This window comes from Mastigoproctus giganteus, chromosome 2 (assembly GCF_048544385.1).
Source record: "Mastigoproctus giganteus isolate SK-2022 chromosome 2, ASM4854438v1, whole genome shotgun sequence".
Lineage (NCBI taxonomy): Eukaryota > Metazoa > Arthropoda > Arachnida > Uropygi > Thelyphonidae > Mastigoproctus > Mastigoproctus giganteus.
Genome location: NC_143576.1, coordinates 199,488,021 through 199,504,945, shown reverse-complemented (window position 1 = coordinate 199,504,945; position 16,925 = coordinate 199,488,021). Strand labels below are relative to the sequence as shown.

The 16,925-nt window shown below is 38.0% G+C and overlaps 2 protein-coding genes across 2 annotated transcripts in view; one reads left to right on the top strand and one right to left on the bottom strand.

The window, feature by feature from the left end:
• The window catches only part of LOC150089905 (uncharacterized), a 268,835-nt gene extending 262,914 nt beyond the window's left edge, over positions 1 to 5,921 (bottom strand). Inside the window, exon 1 of the mRNA XM_090390125.1 lies at positions 5,563 to 5,921. The gene's annotated coding sequence lies outside the window, so the exon portion shown is untranslated. The remainder of the gene's footprint in view (positions 1 to 5,562) is intronic.
• The window catches only part of LOC150089904 (carboxypeptidase B-like), a 187,836-nt gene that overhangs the window by 50,616 nt on the left and 120,295 nt on the right, over positions 1 to 16,925 (top strand). The window lies entirely within an intron of this gene.

Here is a 16,925-nt window from a genome sequence, read left to right as displayed (position 1 = left end):
GAACAATATTTCTTGGTTGGTATGTACAGCTTGGTAGCTTCCAAGATAATTGTTCTTTCAATGCTTCCCATTTTGAATTTGCTGTTGGTAACAATATCAGTTGGTCCCATTGTATAGAATTCAAATACTGTCTCAGTCCATCGTAGTCGCCTTTACGAAAGCAATAACTCTTCCCTTTATCCCTAATGGTAGTTACCTCTTTGAGTAAATCCACTTCAGCACACTGTGATCACTGCCACCCAGATGCATTAAGAATCTGCATTTACCTGCAGATTCTTAATGCATGAAAAATCACTACTGATAATCAAATCAAGAATATTACTCCCTCTAGTTGCCTCCCGAACACGCTGATGTAGAAAACAATCATCCAATAAATCTACAAAAGCCTTGCTAGTGTGTGAGTGACCAGCCCCCATATTCCAGTCAATATCTGGGAAATTAAAATCCCCCATTATAAGACTCTCTGATTTACTGGCCCACTCTATTTCCCTGTACAATTTCTTATTATACTCATCAGAGTCATTAGGCCTATAGCACACTCCTACCCTTAATTTTGATCTCCCAATGCTTATGTCACACCAAACTGACTCGACATTGCTGCACTGTCCAGCAATGTCGACTGGCTTCACTTCCTTGGATTTTATGTATTTCTTAACTAATAGCATAACCCCTCCTCCCTTCCTATCCCTTCTGTACACTTTGAACTCCCCAAATTCCAGTTCTGCATTCCTTATATCTGTGTGACACCACGTCTCTGTAATCCCCACAATATCTGCCTTTGATGTTTTGAGCAATACCTCAAATTTATTTACCAAACTCCTAGCATTGGTGTACACGCAAGTATACATGCACCTGTTCTTTTTCTTAGCTACCCTAACACAACCCATGTGTTTACTTGTACCCCAATGATTCCCAGCAGTCTCTGAAATATCCTGCATCTCATTTTCCAGGCTGCAGCTCATTCCAATAGAAGCAGTGCAAGAATCACTTTCACCTCTGCCAGTGGCTACTGTTAATCTATTAGTCCTTGTATCCCCCCCAATCTAGCAGTTTTCAGACCCACCTAACACTGCCTCGATAGCATCAGCAAACATTCTTGCACCCTTTCTATTTAAGTGTATCCTATCCCTGCAGAAGCAGTCTCTCCTGTTAACAAGTACAGACCAGGCTGAAAAAAATTCTACCCCTTGAGCCTTGCACAATCTTTCCAGGGCCGAATTGATCGACAGGGCTCTCATCATATACTCCCTCCTATCGTGTCTAGGCAGAATTGCAGACACTTTCAAATTAAACCCTAATTCACAGCTTTTTTTCAACAGTGAACTGTACTTGTTAAGTAATTCCGCCAGTCTCCTACTCTTAATATCATTAGTGCCAACGTGTACAACTATATCACCTTTTGCGCCCTTAAAAGATGATATCCGCTCTACAACGTCATCAACCTTTGCCCCTGGCAGATATACCCTGTTCCACCTACCAATATAAAGGTATTGGTATAACCTTTTAGCCTAACTCTGTTATGCTAAAAAATATATATATATTCATAACTGTTATGCTCTCTTCAAAATTTTTATGCAAGTTCTGTAACTTTTTTTTAAGGAACTCAATTCTTACTATAAAAAACTGAAATACTCTGATCAAGTATATACTAAATTTATCCCTGCTAGCATTTCTCAAGGAGATATTTTACTGCTATGGTACTTCCTCTACTTCAACTAGCTATTCCAATCATTGTTTATGCTGATAATTTGAAGATCTCAGTTCTCAAAGGAATTTCTCATTCTTTTGATGAAGCAATCTGTTAGAATCAAAGGATTAGCAACTGTTTGAAACTAATTAGTGATTACTTTGCTACCTTTAGTCTTGTCCCCAACCTATCAAAATCAGCACAATCATGTATTTCTAAGAGAAGTTCATTCTTTTCTCCTCTTATTGAAAATTTGGTTTTCCCAAATCTCTGTGCATAATGACCATTTGAGTGTTTATGGTCAGGTTCACAGTATTGTAACCTGAATTATATCCGCAATTCAAACCTAATTTTTGCAGATGCTGTAAAAATGATTAACTCCGCCATTTCATGGAATCTAGATTCCACAGAAAACTACTTCAACTACTTCAAAAAAAAAAAAAAAAAACCTGAAATAAGAATTATGGCAAAAGGAATAAGATTAAAACTTAAACTCATCTCACTTTATTCTAGAATTAAACTGCTTGACCAATTTTTACCTAATATGTTAAAACTTGGGTGAGAATGATCTTATACTTTGTCATTATATCACCAAATAGTTTAAAGAAATAATATATGTCTTCCAACTGTCAACCGGTTTTTTCTGTTTGTATAGCCCAGTTGTTCTGTTTCAATTTTACTTAACATTATAATTATTTATAGTTTTTGGGATTAAATGTATAAGATAAATTATATTATGTTCTGCCCGTTTGTATGAGTTGTTACCATTTTCTTATCGTTAAATGCCGACCGGTTAGCCGTGTAGGTAAAGTGCCTGCCTGGCCACCCAAAGGTCGCGGGTTCGATTCCCGCCCCGGGCTGGATATCACGATGGTGTCGAACCAAATGGTTGGTTGGATATCCCAGCCACGATACACGAAGGAAGCAAGAAAAAACTGGTTCCTTCGTGTATTGATCACATCATACGAAATAAAATAAAATTGTTAAATCTTTCATTTAAAGCTTTTGGCCTTTTGTTGTCCAGGATGAGTTTTTATGTAAATGAATGTAATCATGCTTTATATGTAAATGATATATTCTTGTTTTGCGTAAAGCCATTGGCTGTTGACCAAAAACATTATATTATCTTCTCCCATACCCACAAAGAATAATTTTCAGGTCAGAGATTTTGAAAAGGTGGAAGCTGTTCCTGGATCTCTTGTGCATTTGTCTGGCAACTTCAAGTGAATTTTGTTTGACAGCATGAACTATTCAGATTGAGAAGCTTAGGGTGGTGGTGGTGACTGGTCTGGTATGTTAAAGCTCATGTAGGGGGCTGTGCTGTAATTTTGTGGAGCTCAGAATTTAGTTTCACCTAAGTAATATGTAGTAGCAGTAGCATTTGATGCAAGAAAGCGAGTGTATGAGCTTATGCAGCATCAGCCAAAAAAAAAAAAAAAAAAAATCACACCATTCCCTCCAAATGCCTGTCCAGTTCCTCCTTAAATTTATTCAACCTATCAACTTCCACAACGACAGATGGAAGTTTGTTCCAGCAATTAACCACCCGCTGGCTAAAGGCAAATTTCCGCACATCTAATCTACATCTGTCTTTTCTTAATTTGAATTTATGCCCCCTTCCACTTGGTTCGTAATCTGAACAAGTGGAAGGATCCCATCAGAATTCAGCAGGCTCAACCCATTCAAGGCCTTATACACCTCAATCAGATCACCGCGCAGGTGCCTAGTCTCCAGCCACTGCAATTTGCAGAACTTAAGCCTCTCTTGGTAAGAGGATCCCTTCACTCCCCTCACCAATCTTGTTGCCCTTCTCTGTACACGCTCAAGTAAATCTACATCCTTCCTAAAATGAGGCCTCTAGACATGTACGCAGTACTCAAGGCGTGGCCTGACCATTGCCTTATACAGAGGGATAATCACCTCCTTTTCCCTGCTAGCAAAATTCCTATATATCATTCACAAAACCCCATGACCTGCCCTGGCAGCCTGTCTGCATTGCTCAGAAAACTTCATATCTGACTGCACAATTACTCCCAGGTCTTTTTCATTTTCTACCACCTTAAGTGTAGTACCACACAGTTGGTACGTTTCTCTGGGGTTACTTCTACCCATATGCAGTACTTTGCATTTGTCAAGGTTAAACTTCAGTTGCCACTTCTTAGCCCATCTGCCCAAATTATCTAGATCCTGTTGCAGTAGCACACTGCCATTACTGTCATTAACAACCCTGCCAACCTTTGTATCATCTGCAAACTTCGACATTAAGCCTGATATACCTTCATCAATATCATTGATAAATATACAAAACAACAGTGGACCTAACACCGAACCCTGTGGGACTCCACTAATAACATTAGTCCAAGAAGAGCAGCACCCATTGATTACCACCCTCTGTCTTCTCCCACTTAACCATCCTTTTATCCATTGTAGCAACTTACCCTTAATACCATTCTCATTAACCAATGTTTTCTCATTAACTATCCACATTCAAATTCACTGAGCTTGTTTCCCTGTGGCATGTCAATTATAAATGGCAACACTCTTCTACAACTTCACTTACAGCAGTGTGATATGCAGTAAGCATACCCTTCACAATATTTTAATTACCAACAATTTGTAGAAAACGTCCTTAATTTGTTGGTGCCCTGATACATTTTGGACACTAACAAATGTATATGAAATACAGAAATAAACAAATTAAAATATATGCTAAGAGTGTCAATGAAATATCTAGTTAGTTTCTATCATGACATTCATAAGCCATCAATCATACTAATCTAAAAGGAAAAAATTCAATCCCAAAACTGCTAATAAAAATAAGCATGTGTGTATGTCTAAAATGTATACATGGGGTAGATGTCAAATCACATAATTCAGACTACACTCCTCCATAAAGAAATGAGCTATTCCTTAGGTCTAAGTAACATTAATTAATGTAATCCAGAAACCAGCTATATTAAAGTTCCATAACTGAGAAACTGCAATTAATTCAAAGGTCTCTATAATGCACTCTTAAATAAATTATTCATATGTGTGTGTGCCTAAAATATCTACTGAGGGGTTGGATGTCAAATCGCATAATTCAGACTGCACTCCACAGTTTTTAAAATTTACGTAAGCAAACTGTTAGAGACACGTATTAAGTCGTTGAAGATATCTTTCTTGACTTGAATGTAGACCCAGCCTTATTAGAAAAAAAATACGGTAGCACTAAGCAACAGGCTCGCCCTCCTACCGTCAGAATGACCCTGAATAGTAATAAGCCTGTATAATAATTGTATATTAGTTCAAGGTTCACATTTATCAAAAAATAATGAATTCATCACATTAGTTGCAATAACCATTTCCGCTGTAAGACAAAAATAATAACACTGAAATAGGGCATCATTTGTAGGTTCGTACATGGCAATTTAAAACAAACAGGCAAGAACCGGGATTTGATTTAAACGTAATTTTTAATTAAAATAGTAACAACATAAAATAATAACGTCCATTAATATCAAATTATGTGCACCATCGCTGCATATAATTTGATTTACTTAATACATTAAATTGGAATAATTTAACGCACTGCATACACTTGATTTAAAAAATGAAATGTAACTTTAAAAAATATGACTATGTCCAGTCTCCGTTTGAAGACGTTAAAACACAAGATCAAAATACAATTTAAAAATCTAATTTTAATACGTATCCATACTTTAATTCGTTGAGTACGTGCATTACTTCGAGAAGCTAGAGTACTGTACAGTGTAAATTTACATGTACTATGTTCCTAACTTTTGTTCCTTATATTTCTTCAACTTTTTATTTGTTTTCCAAAATATTACACAAGTAGACAATTGTTTAAGCTACCAAATTATCAATTTGTTTACCTGATTTTGTTATTGGCGTTAACCTGGTGCCAGTGTGTACAAGGAACTATGTGGTAGATGGGATGAACATCTACACCCCTCGGCCCACTGCAGCCCACAGAAAATAGGACACACACCCCGTAGTGTCATGAAGAACGCTTGACGTCAATGTATGTCACGTGACTTCTAAAGGGGGGTGGAGCTGTTATCCCTGCAGCAAAGGGGTTGGTTAACCGGGAGAGGAAAAGACAATATGCGTCGGCAGATTCTTGGTAATAAACTCCAGCCACTTTCTCTTCTTCCTTCTACTTAGTACTTCATATGTTGTCAAAATATCTTAATAACATTTTTTTTTTGCATTTAATATATACAATGTTTGAAATTACATGAAAATATTTCAACAGAAAGCATTAACTGCGACTTCGCAACGTTATCGATGTTCGAACTCAGATCCCTAGTGACGCAATACGTTCAGCTAGCATAATTGCCTTCTCGATGGTTTTCTACAATAACCTGACTTATATATCCCATAATAAAAACCAATACGTAACAGAAATCAGCTTTTATTACTGAACAGAAATGGAAAAATCACATAAAAATCACACATAGCATTACTGAAGTACTTTTCAAATTATTTTTTTTTTTTTTTTTTTAATTTACTGAAGGCATAGCTTGCTCAGAAAAAAAGATATCTACAAACCAGTGTTTATTATTAAATTGCGGAAATAGTAATATTATCTTAATTAAAAATTAAATAAAATGAAGGAAACACTTTTACACCACGTATAAAATTCGTTTATTGTAAACTAATGGTCGAAATGCACAAACATTTACATGCACGAACAGCTAGTACAATTCAATAAACTAATTGCCAACTGACTATATATGGCGAATATAAAACTAAACTCTCTTCTCATTGTTAACCTCTGGCTAAAATGAAGCCAGAATATTCCAGAAGCTTATTTTTCTTACATAAAAAGCAATACTTAGAAGAATAAATAAAACAATAACTGGGCAAATAATCCGACCGACGAGGTTGGAGGTTACAGTACCCAGAGCATCAATTCTTCAAGGGAGAATCGATATAGACCTTAATATTACGTTTTTAAGTAATTAAATTCTTTTTTAATAATCGGAAAGAAGATTCTAAAAGCTTAAAATAATAATGTTTTTATTTTATTTATTTTTTTATTTTATTGATTTAGTAGACTCTCACATCTACTTACGGACACTCAAATCCATTTGCAAACGCAAGCCCGCGTTGCACTTTTCCCGTGGTCTGTTTTATACTACAAACACAGGAGGGGTCACCGTTGTGCACTTTGTAAATGGGGCCGGCGTTAGCACTTAACGCACTGCAATAATGTTCGCTTCGATAATAAGAAAGCTTTATAATGCTAATCGGTAACAAACACCATATTTTAATATCATGGTAAATATTTGAATTTCATTAAATCCAAAATTAACTTCATACTATAGATGCTATCTACTGGCCCTAGAGAACAGATTACCCATGTGCAAACACTACTGCTGGGACCCTTACCAGGACTGTGATGAAATTATATATTTCTTCCTAAATATACTCTTTTCCTTAAGTTGAGTTCAGGTGCCTCATACCCGCTGAACTTCGCCTAATCAGATGTCAATCAGAATAATCCAAATTAATTTACAATGACAAGGTGCCATATTCTCAGCTATAGAACTTTCAGGAGTAAAACTTTGCAAACACCGTTCTACAGTTAAGCGTAGAACGGCCCTTTATAAAATTTCACTCTTGAGGAATATAAAGTTAGATGAGAGATGTAGGATCCTTAGCAGTTTGCTGACATATCGCCCTATTGTTATGCTGCTGACTGGTGCATACCAGCAACTATTCTTGGACACTCCAATAACCTGAATGAAATCAGGCAGGAAAGGAAACAAATTGCCATCCTACTACGTCAGACTTGGCAGAACAGATTGAATGCTACCAACAAGGGCCCAATCACCAAAAAATTTATACCTTATGTGAATGCCGTATTTCCCAAGTCTCCAAATTGGTTCTCTCCTGGTCTTTATGCCACCTACCTCATTACCGGACACGGATCAAAAAACGACAAAATAACATCCATGGGAATCATTGACAACACCTACTGAACATGTGGTGAAATAGAAGACTTGAACCATCTAGTATATACCTGTCAACACTATGAGGACCTCCGCAGCATCCTGTTTACTCGTATACAAGAGAGCCCTCAAGGAAATGAAGACTTATTCATCACAGAAGAAAATACTACTATGAGTTTGCCAAGTTTGCACAAGCACTCTTCACAGGACGGAGCACCATAATGCCAATGCAAAATAGGAACACCCCAAACATCTGATCCTTAGCTAACTGGCCAACCGATCTTACCTGCATAGGATCAACCGACCTCCTGATTCTTCAGCGGCAACTTACACACACAGCACTCTTGCTGAGTCTTATTTATCTTCCTCCCCCGGTTCCCCTTTCACCTGATGGCGCTTATTGCTCCATTGATAACATGGATGATGCCTTCGCCTACATCCTCCATACTTCTAGCTATATACCCTCCTTTCTTGCATACACTCTGTACTTCTCCGACTCTACATTTTTTTTTTTGGTCTCCGTCCAAGAAGCACTGGCGCAGCCAAGCAAAAGAATAATGGGCAGCCTGCATACCTCCTAGTGGTGTGTGTGTGCGGGCAACGTGGAGTCCCATCCTGCCAAATACCAGGACACACAACAGAACCTAACACAATATGTCATACACAGCACAAAACACTTTCTGGCATTTAAAGTAGTACTGTATTTCTTCACAGCGAGCATATGCACAGATGTGGGAAACCACAGGTGGGGCCTGACCCTAATACTATGCACACTATATGAACTATGTTATGCTGCTGACTTTAGACAAGAAAAATTTCACTGATAGCATATACGAGGGGGTATCAAAAAATTCGTACCCTTACCTACAAATAATAGCCCTATAAAGGTGAAACTTCACAGAAACTTTAATCCTATTCTATGTATTCTCCATGTACAGTAACATATTTCTCTGATCTACGGATCGGTTGTTTAATGCCTTGATCATAGAAGTCCGCACGTTTTGCCTGAAACCACGATTCCACTTCATTGATGAATTCCTGAGACGAATCAAAGCGGCATCCACGCAGTGGTTTCTTCATTTCTCAAACAAGAAGTCTGACGGTGCTAAGTCAGGAAATAGGGTGGGTGCTGCAGTAGTTCGAAGCTGCACTGGGCAACAAATCTGTGGCGGCAACGGCCATGTGAGCCGATGAATTGTCTGTCAGAAAGCAGACACCTTTGGTTAACATTCCATGCCTTCTCACCGTCAAGGCAAGAACATTGCATTCGACATTGCGTCAGCAATCTTGGAAACCATCGTGCGGAGACCATAGACTTGTGCAGATGGTCATGTAACAATGCTGTGGCAGACCCAAAACTAATTCCCACTGCATTTGCAATGAAATGAATTGTCACATGTCTGTCACTCAGCACCACCTGTTCAACTTTGCAACGGCCTCACTGTCTGTGGATGTTGATGACCTTCTTTCCCGTGGCTAATCAAAGACACTTCTACGAGTGCACTGAAACTCCCGTTTCCACTTTTTACAGTGTCATAGGATGGAAGATTCTGCTCATAAATAGTTTTTATTTCTTCGTCAATTTCCTGAACTTGTATAAGGCAATGGTCAGACCACACCTAGAGTACTGTATACAGGCCTGGAGGCCTCATTTCAAGAAGGATGTAGAGCTGCTGGAACGAGTGCAGAGAAGGGCAACAAGATTAGTGAATGGAACAAAGGGTGCTCTTACGAAGAAAGGCTTAAGTTTTGCAAATTACAGTGTCTGGAGACTAGGCACCAGCGAGGTGATCTGATAGAGGTGTATAAAGCCTTGAATGGTTTGAGCATGCTCAATGCTGATGGGATTCTCCCTCTTGCTCAGAATAATCACCTGAGAGGGCATAAATTCAAATTGAGGAAAGACAGATGTAGGATAGACGTGCAGAAATTTGCCTTTAGCCAGCGGGTGGTTGGTTGGTGGAACAGACTTCCATCCTCTTGTCGTGGAAGTTGATAGGCTAAATAAGTTTAAGGCTCAGCTGGACAGGTATTTCGAACGAACAGAGGGGTGAAGTGGAAGTGGGTTATTTTTTTATTTATTTATTTTATTTTATTTATTTAATTTATTATTTATTTTTATTTTTTTTTTTTTTTGGCTGATGTTGCATAAGCTTGCTTTCTTGCATCAAATGCCTTTACTAATGCTAACTTCTTGCCTTGCAAATGCAGGAACTTGATCACTCTTCCATAAATTAACCCCGGGGGCTCACATCTGGTGAGTATGGGCTTGGCAAACCCAGGGTCCTGAGCTGGATATCATCATTCTTCTCTTTCTTGGTGATTCCTTTGTACTTCTCTCTCCCTTTCTCTCTCTCTCCTCCTCTCTCTTCTTTCTTTCTCAGGGGGTAACTCGGAATTTTTTTTTTTTTTTTTGGCTGGTGCAGCATAAGCCTCAGGCTTCCTTGTACCATATGGCTAATAATAATAATAATAATAATAATAATAATAATAATCCACTTTGTCAACCATAGCGTCGTTCCTCAGATTCCGGGCTCCACCTGTGGCGTACGAGAATGAAATTTCACATGTTAGTTATTCAATATGTACGCAACTTCAATTAAAAACGGCATCTTCTGCTGATGTTTTATCTAGGTCAGGGTACGAAATTTTTGATACCTCCTCGTATCTCTTTTGAACAATATAAATATAAATGCGGCAGAGTAAAAAAGGAGAATGAATGGAATTCCAAGAACACAATCCATAACATAATGGGAGGAGGTTTCAGAAACTTCTGTTAATTGGTCATGACATAATAAAATCAAAAGCTAGAAGCCAACCAAACCAGCCAACATGAAACAACCATGCATCCATATCCTAACAAGGCGACTTAACCAAGTGCCGTTACTCCAGGGTCCTACGGTTAGAAGGATCCTGGACAAAACATTTTTAGCTTTAATATATGTGCGCCAAAGTCCTAGAGTATCTAAATCTAGCACTGGCACTGACAAGCATATAATAATATCTTAGTATATAATATTGATGTAAAAACACCATAGACAATTCTTACAGGAAAAACTACGATAGTAGTGTAAAGGGCATCAATTTCAACTGTATCTCTTATTGCGTTCATCCTGCACAAAAAGTTACCATGTATTGCACTCGAATAAGTAACACTTCACTAACACATAAGACTATTGTTACTTATTCTCTGTCTGCACCATCACCCAGACGGCACCCGTTTCAAGGCCAACAAGCCTTGAAACGAGTGCCGTCTGGGTGGTGGTGGTGTTCACTACTAACGTAGTTTTCTTTTAAGAGTTGTCTATGGTGTGTTTACACCGATATTATATAGATAATTACAACTCTTCAAAATATTATGCCGAGTTGCATTTAGTCTTAGTTAAAAATAATTATCATTAAAATAATAATTATAATATCATTAATAATATCTTAGATATTATTATATGCTTCTCAAAAATGTGGTAGGTGCCAAAGTCTGTGATATTTTTCTGCCATTGCAATTCTGTTGCTATTCCACTAAGTCTCTTAGTGTTATAGCTACAGATAATGAAATAGAATCGTTGGTCTCTTAGAACCATAGTCCTAAACGATCAACGATAAATTTCTGGGCCAAAGTGTTAAGTAGAAAAGATCCAATAGCTTTGAATTCCTATATTTTTAAAGTATTCAGCTGGCATTGATGAGTGTCATTAAACACATATACACGAAAGGTGTTTATTTATTTATTTATTTTTATCCATTAGTAATGCACGATAATGCGAAAAATTTTTAAGCAAGGGAAGAGTAGTTATTATTATTATTAATCTCAGTTTATTAATCCTGGCAACTAAATAGCAATACCACCGCTTAACGCTTGATTGGAAAGGTATCGTTTCTAATTTCGTCAGCAAAAGCGTAAGTACAGTGTGGTGATTTTCATTATAATTTTCTTTCAGTTTGGTGCCGAATCTCCTCTTAGATAAGTTACGGAATGCCTTTTCTGTAACAACGTATGCTTTCACACATGGTTGTCTGCACACGTAGCACAGTGATACCGCCTTCCCCACAGCCAGAGGAAAGGCCGGGGTTCGAATCCCGTCAATGACCCGAGGAACTTTTATGGTTTTCCCCTCCGTGGCTGAGTTACTCGGTCTCAGGCGCAGATAGCAAGATTTTCCATCTTTTCTTGTTTTTCAGGACGAAAACATCCAAGTTTTTTTTGGGGGGGGGGGGGGGGCAGAGGCCGATTTAACGGCGGGCGCACCGGGCGCGCCCTGGGCCCTGACATCTGAAGGGCCCACGCAAAACCCCAACAAATTAGTTGAACTAATATGTGGAACTATTTGTTCAAACATTTTGGAACTATTTGTTCAAACGCGATTTTTTTTTTTTTTTTTTTTAAGGTCCTAGCCACTGAAATCTTAGGAAATTAGGTGGCAGGACCTGCCAGAGTGAACTTTAGCCTGACCAATTTGATTGGATACTATGATGTAGTCACAAAAGAAATGGATGCAGGGAATAACTTTGATATTATATATTTGGATCTTAGAAAGGCTTTTGATACTGTTGCACATGGAAGACTGCTGCACAAATTGGAGCAGTGTGGCATTGGAGGCAAATTGCTGCTATGGATAAGGGGATGGTTGAGTGGCAGAAGACAGAGAGTGGTAATCAATGGACACTGCTCAACGTGGACTAATGTTATTAGTGGAGTTCCTCAGGGTTCAGTGTTGGGTCCGTTGTTGTTTTCGGTGTTTATGAATGATATTGATGATGGGATATCAAGTTTAATGTCTAAGTTTGCAGATGATACAAAGGTTGGCAGGGTCGTTAAGGACACTACTGACGCTATGCTGCTGCAACAGGATCTGGAAAGGTTGAACAGATGGGCTGAAAGGTGGCAAATGAAGTTTAACATTGACAAATGTAAAGTACTCCATATGGGTAACAGTAACCCCAGAGCAATGTATCAACTCTGCGGTACTACACTGACAGTGGTGGAGAATGAAAAGGACCTGGGGGTAATTGTGCAGGCAGATATGAAGTTCTCTGAGCAGTGCAGACGAGCTGCAAGAGTAGCTCATGGTGTCTTGTCAATGATATACAGGAATTTTTCTAGCAGGGATAAGGAGGTGATTATTCCCTTGTATAAGGCATTGGTTAGGCCACATCTTGAGTACTGTATACAGGTCTGGAGGCCTCATTTCAAGAAGGATGTAGAGCTGCTGGAACGGGTACAGAGAAGGGCAACAAGATTAGTAAATGGAACAAAGGGTTGCTCTTACGAAGAAAGGCTTAAGTTTTGCAAATTACAGAGTCTGGAGACTAGGCACCGGCGAGGTGATCTGATAGAGGTGTATAAGGCTTTGAATGGTTTGAGCATGCTCAATGCCAATGGGATTCTTCATCTTTCTCAGAATAATCACCTGAGAGGGCATAAATTCAAATTGAGGAAGGACGGATGTCGGATAGATGTGCGGAAATTTGCCTTTGGCCAGCGGGTGGTTGGTTGGTGGAACCGACTTCCATCACTTGTTGTTGAAGTTGATAGCCTAAACAAATTTAAAGCTCAACTGGACAGGTATTTCGAACGAACGGAGGGGTGAAATGGGAGAGGGTTTTTTTTTTTTTTTTTTGGCTGATGCTGCATAAGCTTGCTTTCTTGCATCATATGCCTCTACTAATGCTAATGCTAATGCTAATATACTAGTGAGTACCTGGTCTGCCTCCACGGGGCTAAAGTGGGACAACGTCGGGCCTCAGTAGGGGTCTGGCGGCTAAATGACCAGATGAACAACGGTACAAGGCATCAAATATATACAAAGTCCATACACGTTTAAATCTCTGGCTTTTCCAGTCAACTGGTTCACCCACAATGTAAACTACGCGGAGATGGGGAAACCCCTGGTGCCGCTTGACCCTAAACACACTTTACACTTATTAGTTCAAAACTTTGTGATTATTATTATGCTATTATTAATTATATTATATTCAAATTTTATTGTAAATAAAACATTAATAGTACATAATATTTTTTATTTATTTAAAAAAATGGTTAACATGTATTTTTATTCTCTGTTTTTTTAAGGGGGCCCAATATTTTCTTCTGCGCCCGGGGCCTCAACCGACCTTAATCCGCTACTGGGGGGGGCGGTTTCTTCCTGAAAAACAAGAAAATCGACTAGACAACACACGAAATTTAGACACACAATAAACATGGGTATATGAATTAACTTTCCGGGTAACCCTAATGTAATAGTTTTAGTTTCACACATGGTTCTGGATCCCAGAAGTCAAATGATGACCAATTCAAATCGCTAAAATGTTTAGCATACAGAGACGCCCTATTATCTTTACGCATGTTGTTCATCTGAGAAAATTCTCCATTAGATTTGGCTGGAGATGGCTACTATTTTCATAATCATTTCGGCCGATTTTACGGTTTCGTGATCAAGAACAACAAATTGCATTTTCAACATAGCTGCGAAAGTCATATCAACATCAGTTTTTATAATATTACATAAAAACTGGAATTTCTCTTCACTTTTCTTTCGTGGAGAAAGCATTTTTTCATTTACCAGGTTTTCAATTCTAATACTTTGAAAATGATCGTAAAAAATCATGTTTTCGGTTCAAATTATTATCTAGTGAGGCAAAAGAAATAGTGAAACTGAATTGGAATAAACAAAGTATGGACAAAAAAATATTTTATTACTTCTCTCCTTCAAAATACTCTACAAGGGACTGTATACACTTGTTATGGCGTTCATACAAACTTTGGTAAGATTTGGAAAAGTCTTCAGCTGTGATGGTATATAGAACACCTGTCACTTTCTACTTTCGTAAATATTACCTGAATATTATCTATTATCTAAGTCGTAAATATTACCAAACGTAAATATTACCGGGGACGTTTCTGTCTCAATTTCAATTTGAGAAACAGCAAAAAAAGCCAATTAGAGACAAACGCTGTTTAGGAAAACGGATTCACTATGAGCAACTTGAATACAATCTCTGCAAGCATCCAATAAGACCAGACTTCGGCAAATTTATATTTTACCCAAGTTGTGGTACTTATGGACTTTATCGATTCTTTATTCACATTTTACTCATTTTCTAGCATTCTCAGTATTAAATGGCGGTCATTTGCTAATAAAATGCGCACTTTTCCCGCCAATTCAAAGCAGTAAGTAATTTTTGGTAGTCAACTTTGAGGATCCTGTTACATAATTTTTGCTCTCGGTAAAACGTTAAAACGATCGAAATATTTGTGTACAGAGCTTCATCTCCGCGTCGTAACAGACTTTAACCACTCATCAATAGGTCGAAAATATCCAGAGTATTTGAGAGCCATATAACTAGCAAGAACCAAATTTATTGATAAACAATAGTACACCAGGAAATACTGTTATCAACAGTAACTTACTACTTAAAATGTAAGCAGTTAAAAGTTATGCGACTAAACGGACAGAGGTATCCGATAGTAGCAGACGTGGATAGAAAAATTTCCGCTCCGAATAGTTAAGATATATTGTTTTTACAAGAGCCATGTTATACTTCTCTGCAGGGGCAGCTGGTTGGTAGGCCCTGCAGAACTGCAGCACCGCCAGCTTTTTAAATCTCAATATACAGTGAACAGAGTTATATGAAATTTGTGGATATAACTGTTCTTCAACGCAATGTTCTTCCCAAAAATATTAAAAAGAACATTGCGTTGCATTGTTCTTTACAATATTTTTATTAACAGGTCCCGCATAAAGGATACTCATCCTCTATTTCCAATAATAAAAAAAATAAATAATAATAATAATAAATAATCACTTTATTTAATAGAAGTATTAAACAGAACTCGGGCCATTCAGGCCCAGTTAAGGCCTTTGGTTCATGAGAAAACAAGTAATTCCAATAATCATTTTAACAATAAACGAATAAAGACACGAAATCGTTTTCAACTTTGAAGTTTAACCGTAGGCGAAACTATGCGCTGGACTGATCCATATTTTGCTCCCAGTGATTGAGCTAAAAAGTCTGGTCAGTGAGTTACCAATACGCATTTCTTAGAGGTGACAAAACGATTCAAAGGAACTGCGGAGCGAGCAGTGCCGATTTGATCATTGACCATCAAGGGTGTATCGCCACAACGGCGGTATCTTTTTGTTAAAACGAAAAGCTTGGTCAATATTTTTTTTTTTTTTTTTTTTTATGAAAACCCCAAACACGAAAGGTATCAAAACCTATAGTACTTAGTACCGTGCATGGGTTGAAGGAGAAGTATGGGGGGAGGGGGGGTGCCGGAAACTTTGCTCTAGAGACTAAACATGGGGGTTTCACCACTTCAAGCCTCCAATAAGCAAAGTGGTGGTATTTCACCGGTTGATGAAAGTCATGCACCAAACTTGAATGAAATAGTAGTAGTAGTGGCATGTGACACAAGAAAGCAAATGTATGAGCTTATGCATTATCAACCAAAAAAAAAAAAAAAAATACAAAACAATTCCTTCTAAATGTAAAAAAAAAATGCAAAACAACTCCCTCTGATGCTCTCATAATTATGGCTAAGACTTTGCTTACTTCCTTTGCCGCCTCCTTTAATATAACTGGATAGATCCCATCCACCTCAGGTGCCTTACCCCAGGTTTAACTTCAACAATTTCTCCTCCACTTTGCTCCCAGTTGTTTGAAAATCATTAAGCTCCCTGCTACAATTTGATAAAATTCTGGAATTTTCAAACCGTTGCTCAGAAAACTTCATATCTGATTGCACAATTACTCGCAAGCCTTTTTCATTTTCTACCATCATAAGTGTAGTAACACACAGTTGGTACGTTTCTCTGGAGTTACTTCTACCCATATGCAGTACTTTGCATTTGTCAAAGTTAAATTCATGGATTTCGATTTGTTAAAGCACGGATTTGTTAAAGGAAAGTCTTGTCTGACAAATTTGATTGGATATTATGATGTGGTTGCAAAGGAACTGGATGCAAAAAATAATTTTGATATCATATATTTGGATTTCAGGAAAGCTTTTGACACTGTTGCGCATGGAAGACTACTGTACAAATTGGAGCAGAATGGTATTAAGGGTAAGTTGCTACAATGGATAAAAGGATGGTTGATTGGGAGAACAGAGGATGGTAATGAATGGGTGCTGTTCTTCGTGGACTAATATTATTAGTGGAGGAGACAAATACTAATAGATTAAGAGTAACCACTGGCAGAGATGAAAGAGATTCTTGCACTGCTTCTATTGGAATGAACAGAAGCCTGAAAAACAAGATGCAGGATATTTCAGAGAC